The sequence below is a fragment of the Rattus norvegicus genome, chromosome 1 (genome assembly GCF_021556685.1).
Source record: "Rattus norvegicus strain SHRSP/BbbUtx chromosome 1, alternate assembly SHRSP_T2T, whole genome shotgun sequence".
Lineage (NCBI taxonomy): Eukaryota > Metazoa > Chordata > Mammalia > Rodentia > Muridae > Rattus > Rattus norvegicus.
In genome coordinates, this window is record NC_141534.1 from 246,587,512 (window position 1) to 246,597,176 (window position 9,665).

Genomic DNA, 9,665 nt, shown 5'->3' on the forward strand with positions numbered 1-9,665 from the left:
AGGGGTGGCAGTGGGAAGGACTTATGCCATAGGGTTTCTCTAACAAACTAATTCCAGCATAAAAAAAAAAAAAAAAGACAAGTTATTGGAACACTGAGGGATTAAGAGCTAGATAGTTTCAGGACTACAAGGCATGATTCCAGAGAAAGAATTCACACCAGAAAACTGAACCCTCTCCTGACCCAAAACTGGAAATCAAGACAGAAAATAAAACTCAACTAGGAAGGTACTACATCTTAGCTAAATGTACCACAATTTAGGGAAAAGAGTTGACATGCTAAGTAGAACTTTGCACATGTGAGCTGAAATTTCCAGCAAGAGTGAGACTGGATCTTGGTATTGGAAGGGGTATTCGTGTGGTTGAGCTCATTGGTACCTCATGTTGTATAGACAAATTACACACAAAAAGCAAATCATCCTGTCCAAACTCTGTGCCAACAGGGCTTCAGATGTTGCTGTGGCTGCCAGCATGTTGTGTGTGTGTGTGTGTGTGTGAGTGTGTGTGTGTGTGTGTGTGTGTGTGTTATTTACTTTATTTTTATTTTTCTGATGTATGAGTAGGTTGAGGACACACACGTCATATATAAATGTGCCTATGTGGGTGAATAAGCAGATATTAAACTCAAGTGTCTGTCTACTCCTTAATTGGCCTTTCCTTCTCGATGATCTGCATGGTGGTCTTTGGGTCCCACGTCCTTTGGACCCCTGATGAGGATATTCTTTGCTCTCCAGTGGGACTCACTGGATTTCTACCCTCCAGGCTGTCTGCCCTTTTATTCATCATTTCTCCATCTCCCGCCTTCCTTTCCTTGCTGTCTGTGTTGGCTGTGGCTGCTGCCTGCCGCTGCACAGCGCATTTTCTGTTGATGGAGTGAGCATTAAAGAAGCCCAAATATGGTCAGAGGTCTCAGTCGGGGCTGAGACCGTGGCAGACAAGCAATGCTTGCCTTCTGCTCAGAACTAAGGAAACAAAGGGTTGTCAGAGACACTGGTCCGCTGAAATCCAGACACAGCGGGTCAGAAAGGAAAAGAGATGCAGCCAGAGCCCTGTTTATAAAAGGCAGCAAAGGCTTTCTGCTGACAGCTGCCTCTTGGTGTAATGCGGTCAGTTTTCCATTCCACATCCATTTGCGTTCCTGCCTCTCTTGCGATCACTTTGCTCTGCTCTTCCCATGTTCCTTAGCAACCCTTAGATTATTAAAGCAGGTACAACAATGAAACTACTGAAAGATTTTCTTTTCTTCTTTTTTTCTTTTTTTTTTCTTTTTTTTTTTTTTTTTCTTTTTTTTCCGGAGCTGGGGACTGAACCCAGGGCCTTGCGCTTGCTAGGCAAGCGCGCTACCACTGAGCTAAATCCCCAACCCCAAGATTTTCTTTTCTGACGCATTCACTTTTTGAAAGGAGGACCAAAGAAATTGGCTACTTCAGGGTTCTGAAATGTCAAAAAAATTCCTACTATTTCCTGCCGCAGCTAGAGCCATGAACATTCTAGAACACTGCGATTTCTCGTTTCACGGAGGGAAGGATAAAGGAGAATCTCATTTGCCTGAGAGTTAACCCACATGAGAAGCATCTTTTCCTGGTGATCTTTGAATGAGAGGCTACCTGACAAACTCCCAATGGACGGATGAGGAAGCGACCTTTTTAGTGAAGAGCTTTGATAAACCGAGCTCGAAGAACACAGACGTTAGGCTCTACGGAAAACCTTCTGAGTGAACTGAGCCAACCTCAGCCACAGAGGATAGCGATCTGCTGTTGTAGGACATGGGAGAGAGGATTCAGAGCAGTATTTTTTTTCATTATTATTACTGTGTGTGCGCGCGTGCGAGCATGAGGACAATATTAGGTGTTGTTGTTGTTGTTCCTCCCGGTTGATGATGATAATCTTGTTGTTGTTGATGATGCTGACATCGTCGTTGTCATCCTCGTCATTGTCAATGATGATGACAGTGATGATGATGATGACGATGATGACAACGATGATGATGGCAACTATGATGCATGGTCTCACCATATATATGTCCTAGAACTCACTTTGCTGACAAGGCTGACCTTGAACTCTCAGAGATCTGCCCACCCCTGCTTCCCAAGTGCTGGGATTAAAGGCATGCACCACTGTGCTGAACTCACCATCATATTTTTAAAGACAGTGCCCTCGCTGAACCTCCCTGTCACCATTTGGGCTTGACTGGCTTGCCAGTGAGCATCTGATGTCCCAGGCTCTCTTTCCCAATCCTCAGTGTTGGGATTAAGGGTCATGCCGCCATCAGGTCCTTTTATGTGGTTCTGGGGATCCAAACTCAGGTCTTCAGCTTTCACAGCAAGTGCTTTAACCACTGGTGTGGTAACCACTGGTATATCGTCCCAGGCCCCCATTCCTTGCTTTCTGTTATCTTTTTTATAATTTTTCTAGGGAAATCCAAGCCAGAAAAGCAGGGATATTTTCCCCTTCAATTCATGGCTCATGAAATTAATTATAAAAGGTTTTAAAGTCTTCAGTAAGGCTGTGTGGAATGTGAACATTCCCATCTGGGACAATTTCTAAACAATATGATATGCCTTTCCCCAGCCCTGCCTGTTTGATAGCATCGATGGCCACTTGTCACATGGTGGCTCACAACCATCTCTAATGGGATCTGATGCCCTCTTCTGGTGTGTCTGAAGCTAGTGACAGTGTACTCACATTCAATAAATGAATAAAATCCTTAAAAAAAAAAAAGAACCTCAGTACAACTCTTTAATCTATTTCCATTTTTTTACAGAGAAAGAAACTGAGTCCGATATTGTAGAATAACTTTCTCTACACCGAGAGATCTGAGAGTCAAACACTGGCATGCTAACTTTGCCATCTGAGCTTTCAAATCCCATGCTCGTGGCTAAACTCCCTGTCCCGAATGAAGCTAGAGGGAGAACTGGCGACAAATGTCACCTGATTACCTTCTTCTGGGCCTCTACAGGCTATCTCCACAGCACACCCTCTATGCAAGACTTTAGAGACCATAGGAGCAAGAATTGTTCTGAAATTCCAAACCATTTGCAAAGCCATTTTGAGAACTACATAAGAAGGGGTTATTTTTAGATTTTTAACAGAAAAGGAAACTAAGAGCTGGGGGGGGGGGGTTTGCTCAAAAGCACATGGCAGCCATCAGAGTTGAGACTTGGGTCTAAGATGGGGCTGACTCCCAGCCCAATACTCATTAAGTATCTTTGTCCGCCATCTTGGTCAATGGATCATGACTGGGTGGGAGCATCGTCAACAGGAGTTGTCCCAGAATGTGTTGCTATTTAGCAAGAGAGGTGTTGGGATTGGTAAAGCCTGTGAAAGAGCGTCAGAACTGGGAGCAGCACTCTTGCCACGAATCTGTCATTGCTTTGTGCAACCTCACCATTCTGCAGAAAGGTAAATGGGGGCCCACTTCAGACATTCGGGAATTTTGATATATTCTCTCAAGAGTTAATGGCATAGGCAAGAATAACAAATGAACAGAGACACAACACTCCCTCTCCCCATAAACAAGCAAACAAAGCAAAGACAGAAAAATCCAGTAGTTTCAAAAGTCCAGATCACTTGCCTTAACATTTAAAACATGAAACTCAGGCTTCTCATGCTTGTGCACACCCCCGAACATTTCATAGTCTCTTATTGTGTTAGGTAGTTGGACGGTAGTGATCAACCTGAGCTGGGGTGTGCCCACAATGGAGGGAGAGCAATCCCGAAATACCCAGCCTTCACCAAGGCTAGAACCCTCTTCCTCCTGCCTTCTGTTTATTGTCACCAGCACTGCTTCCTCCATTCCCACCCATCCTTGGCTAATCCTCCTGTCTTTAAAGAGTTATACCCTGTTTTTCTTACAACCATGAACTGTCCGGTGTTAACTGAAAACATTATCTTTCTCATCTATAGACTCTTCTTGGCTTTGCCTGACCTTGTATCCACTCCTGATTTGAATTAAGCCCAGCTGTGGGTCCAGCAAGATGGTTCATCTCATTAAGACACTTGTTACCAAGTCTGATGACTTGTATTGACTCTCTGATTCTAACGTGAAAGGAGGGGAGAAGACAACTCCCCCAAATTGTCTTCTCACCTCTACTCATGCTTCGAGGCAAGAATACCTGCATACACACACACACACACACACACACACACACACACACGACATAATAGAGTGGGAGACTGGAAGTGTGTGTGTGTGTGTGTTCTGGTCTGTCTCTTCTTAGAAGTCCAACAAAATTTAGCATTGAAAGATCTACCCAATTCTTGTCTAATCCTATCGATCTCCCAAAGGCATCATCTTTAAATATCATAGTTAGATTAAAATTGCATAATTCTGGCTCCTCTGTATGAGGTATTATACCATATTTAACCCACAGCAACAAGTTAGAGCAATATCTGATATTTTGATTCTGTTCAACTGGATTTAAGTCCTGAGAAGCCTTTGTTCCATAACTGAGCTTAGGATCTGATGGTGAGGTCAAGCAGTTGAATTGATTATAAGTGCTCATGAAAGTCAACACACTTATCCATAGACTGAATTAATAAATTCTGCTGTGCAAGAAAAAGATGAGAATAGATATGTGAAAAAAAAAGCAAAACTCACAAACAGCTCTACATAGTAATTAAAACACATAGCATTGCTTCTCTGGGTTATGTAAAAATAACGAGCAGTCACTGGAAAGAGGATCAGGCCAAGGGCAAAGAGATTGGAGGCATTCGCATAGCCCAGCTCCAGTGAGTGATCTATGACTGGAATTTACTGGGTTTACAAAAGTCATGCATTTTTAACCCCCCAAGTTATTAAATGAAATAACACCAGATGTGATCAAATGCCACTTTCTGAGCCCTGAATATTTTGGTTTCTGGCTGTTGGTTTGCTTCAATTTATCTTTTCATGGGTGTGAGGGGGAGAGGGGTGTAAATTAAGATCATGAGTATTATTGCCTGGAATTTTCTTTTGTACACACGCAAACTGAGGACTCCCAGCTGACGGAGTCTGTAAAATCTCTAAGTGACTTATAGAATATCTTTAATCTATCAACAGATGTGAATGCAAGCATCTACTTCTAAACTTCAAATCGTCAATGTGGCAAAACCAGCCATGGGTTCCTGGCTGCAGTTCTAGATCGTGCAGAAACAATCCTCATCACTGCTAGATTCTTAGCCTGCCACGACCAAGACCACACATTGCAATTCCAATCAACCGGAATTTCTTCTCAAAGTTCAGGGACTGGAAGTATGAAAACAAGGCGTGACCAGAGTTGTTTCTTTCCGAGAGCATCAATGAAGAAGGCCTTTTCTACGGGTTTCTGCCTGTTGCAGGTTGAACGACATCTCTATAAAATTCTTATTTTGAAATCCCAATCCCTCAAGCTTTAGAATGTGAACTTATTTGGAGATAAAGTAGTTAAAGGGTTAAGTTATATGAAGCCACCAGGGACGACTCTAATTCAATGTGACTGATGTCCTAAGAAGAGAAAATCTGAATACAGACTCATACAAGGAAAGCATTATAAGGATTTAAGGAGCAGTTACTTAGGAGGCTGAAGCAGGAGAATTGCTTAATGCCAAGCATTTGAGGTCAGCCTAGGCAAGACACATGGAGGGTTATGGGGAATAGATCTTTCTCCACAGAGGAAGCTCTTACTTAGTGAGACCTTGAGGATGGTTTCCAACCTTTGAGGACTAAGGGAAAGCAATTTTCTAGTATTCAAGCCATATGTGATCCTTTCTTCTAGGAGTGCTACCAATGTTAACAAACTATCAAGATTCCATGTTCCTGACTTGTAACTGCATCACTTCCATCTGTACCTATGGTTCAAAGGTCATTTCCTTGTCTGTGCATCTTCTGCAAATGCCCTTTCTGCTTAGTCATGTTGATTTGGGTCAAAGGAGTCTGGAATGACTTCATATTAACCAATCATATATGCTTCAACTCTGTTTTGAAAAATCAAACTCTGAGGCATTAGATCTTAAAACTTTAATGTAGAAATGGAAGAGAGGACAGAACTCAATTGGTGACATTCACTCACTATAGGAGACAGAAATAGTCAGCATAACATTGTGCTATGCCTCTTAGCAAGAGGAATAGTCAGGTCCTTTCCTCTCTGAGTCAGACTCATGGCTTTCCCTGAATCAGAATGTTATGGCCATGCTGAGTGAGGGCCAGAGCTCTGATCTCAAAAGTTTGGAAGCTTCCTCTTCCTCATCTTAGAATGCTGCCTAAAGACTAGGAACAGAAGCTTCCAGAATCCTGGAAGACAAGAGTCTTTATGGAGGAGACCATAGTTGGTGCAGCAACCAGGAAGCTTATGGGTGAACTCCTCAGTTAGCAGACAAATGGGACTTAATGCCTGTTCTTGTATAGTTTGTTACCTAGATTTTTTTATTTCATATGTATATATGTAATATATACATATGTCTAAATATGTAAGTACATATCAATATATATACACATATGAAAGCTGTATATATTTACAGCCTTCATAGTTAGAAAACCCATATTCCAGGACACACAAAGATAGGATGCAGTTTAAGTTGTAGAATCCACAAATAAAGCTCTGTAAGGTTGAACACATGCTGTTCAGGCATTGTCTGCAGTCACTTCTGTGTTATAAGACAGATGTGAGTATTGGCTACAAAGACCGTGTGGCAATCAAGACCTAAATACAGTCTGCCTTCTGTATCCTTGGTAACCGTAGAATGAACACATTAGAAAAATAAGTGCGTCAGGGCTGAGCATATACAGAGTGTTTTTCTTACCATCAACCCCTAAATGACAGAAGCAAACAACTGGCATTAGCATTTACACTGTATTAGATAAAAGTAATTATAGATTAATTAAGAGTGTGGGAGAGTACACCGGTCCTATGCAGGCACTATGGTGATCTACATGAGGGATCTGAAAATCTATGGGGTGGTGGTCTTGTAGGATTGGATACATTTCTTATCCAGTCCTGTACAGTCATTTCCAACCACCGTTCTATGCACAGACAGTTCTTCAGCCTAACATGTACACAATAGTGAAACATAGATGAACAAGTCGGGATGCTCAGCCAAGGTTCAGGAAGAAAGTCAGTCATGCTTTCAATGACGTAAGTAAGTTTCAGGTGTTCTGCTATGCATGACAGAGAATATGTTTTCATGGGTTCTATTAATTTGTTTTTAAACCTTGTATTAGCTTACAAAGAATTAGACTTCATCATAGCATTTTTGATCAAAAATTGTATTTGTTGTTTCTCCCTGTTTCTTGCCCATCTTCCTTCCTCTCCTGTGTCCTCGGACATCCTGTAGCCATGTCACATGCCATGTATGTATGTATGTATGTATGTATGTATGTATGTATGTATGTATGTATTCAGTCAGTCAGTCAGTCGGTCAGTGTCTCACTGTAGCTCTGGCTAGTTGGGAACTCTTGATATAAATTAGGCTGGCCTCAAACTCACAGAGATTCACCTGCCTCTGCCTATATAGTACCCAGGTCACATGTGACCTTTTGCCTGCCACACACAACACTCCTTTTCTTTTCTTTTTTTTTTAAAGATTTATTCATTTATTACATATAAGTACACTGTAGCTGTCTTCATGCACACCAGAAGAGGGCATCAGATCTCATTACAGATGGTTGTGAGCCACCATGTGGTTGCTGGGAATTGAACTCAGGACCTCTGGAAGAGCAGTCAGTGCTCTTAACTGCTGAGCCATCTCTCCAGTCCAACACCTCTTTTCTTAACATCTCTTGTTGTCTTCTGGTGATCTCCTACCTAGTCAGCTAACCCTCTTCTAGATCACTTGTTTACTTAACTTCCATTTAAGAAAAAAAAATCATTTTAATGTCTGTCTTTGAAAAAAATTGACTTTGAGAACCTAATATTAACCTTTATTCTTATGAATGGCCACATTTCCCCAGATAACATATTTAAATAACACATATAGAATAAATAACTTTTAAACAATACTTTATTTTCAGTGTGCATGCATATGTGTGTGTGTACACACAAGTACAGGTGCCCACAGAGGCTGGAAGAGGGCACTGTACTCTCTGGAGGAGGAGGAGTTGCAAGCTACCTTGCTGTGGGTGTTAGGAACCAACTAAAATCCTCTGCAAAAGCATCAAGTACTGTTCACCACAGAGCCGTCCCTTCAGCCCCTCATTATATATTTACTTATTTATTTATAGGCAATGTATCTATCATATATTCCAGGCTGGCAAATCTGATATGCAACGTAAGAATTATGTTTAACTTTCGATCCTCCTGCCTCTACCTTTGAAGCATCAGGATTGCAACCGTGTACCACTCTGCCCAGCTTACATAGGGCTGTGGGTTTAACATAGGACTTTGTGCTACTAGACACTTTACGTGAGCTGCATTCTCGTCTGAAAACAAATGATTTGATAGAGCAAAAGCTCACCATTAAATGCTGCTGAATTCTGTGGTTTGCTCTGAACTTTATCCTAAGCCCCAGTTGTCTGAATGTTGTGTTACTTGGCTAGTAGCCTAAGATTTGGACAAGATCTGAAAATAACTTACAAAACCTCTTTCCCTTCTTGCACATAGGTGGTGAGGTTGAGCTGCTCTGGGATGAACCTAGAGAGACAAAAAAACATGTCATTTTGTTTTCTGAGGAAGCTATGGTTGGCTGACTTCCTGTATAATAGGCAGAGCTTTGGAGTAACCCCAGAAATGTGCACTTGACAGGAGTGCTCGGAACTGAGGGCTGGGGAAACCTGGGCCTGCATCTTCTCATTTAACTTGGAGGTTGTTTCTCGACCACAGCACAGAGGAAATCACTGAAGGAGCTGAGCTTGAAGGGGTTGTTCTCATGGGAAAAACAACAATCAACCAACCACACCCCACTCCCAAGCTCCCAGGGACTAAACCACCACCCAAAGACTACACATGGAGGAACCCATGGCTCCAGCCACATATGTAGCAGAGGATAACCTTGTCTGGCAACAATAGGAAGAGAAGCCCTTGGTCCTGTGACGGCTCTTCTCTCCAGTATAGGGGAATGCCAGGGTGTTGAGGCAGGAATGGGTGAGTGAGAGGGGAGCAGCCTCATAGAAGAAGGGGGAGGAGGATGGGAGAGGGGAGAACCAGGAAAGGGGATAGCATTTGAAATGTAAATACATAAAATATCCAATAAAACAAACAAACAAAAATAGAAGTAAGATCTCCAAATTCTCATCTTGTGCCACCTGACCTCCACAAATCACGTGAACAGTTGACCCTTTCTTTGCATGCTGAATGCGAACAGTGGACTGAGCATATGGTGAAGCCAAGCTAAAACCACAACCAAATCCTTGCTCCAAGGGAAGAGTGTGTGTGTGTGTGTGTGTGTGTGTGTGTGTGTATGTGTGTGTGTATATGTGTGTATGTATGTGTGTATATGTGTGTGTATATGTGTGTATGTGTGTATATGTGTGTGTATGTATATGTGTGTATGTATGTATGTAGATATGTATGTGTGTATATATGTGTGTGTATGTGTGTGTGAGTGTGTATGTGAGTGTATGTGTGTATATGTGTGTATGTATGTGTGTATATTTGTGTGTATGTGTGTGTATGTGTGTATATGTATGTGTATGTATGTGTGCATGCGCGTGTGTGTGTGTGTGTGTATGTGTGTGTGTGTAGAACATAAATGATAATCATATAAGCAAGAATGT

General features: G+C 42.0%; 1 long non-coding RNA gene across 1 annotated transcript in view; it reads left to right on the plus strand.

Moving 5' to 3' along the window:
• The window catches only part of LOC134485230 (uncharacterized), an 11,573-nt gene extending 3,145 nt beyond the window's left edge, over positions 1–8,428 (plus strand). Inside the window, exon 2 of the long non-coding RNA XR_015653255.1 lies at positions 5,040–8,428. This is a non-coding gene — a long non-coding RNA (uncharacterized LOC134485230). The remainder of the gene's footprint in view (positions 1–5,039) is intronic.
• The last annotated feature ends 1,237 nt before the right edge of the window (positions 8,429–9,665 follow it).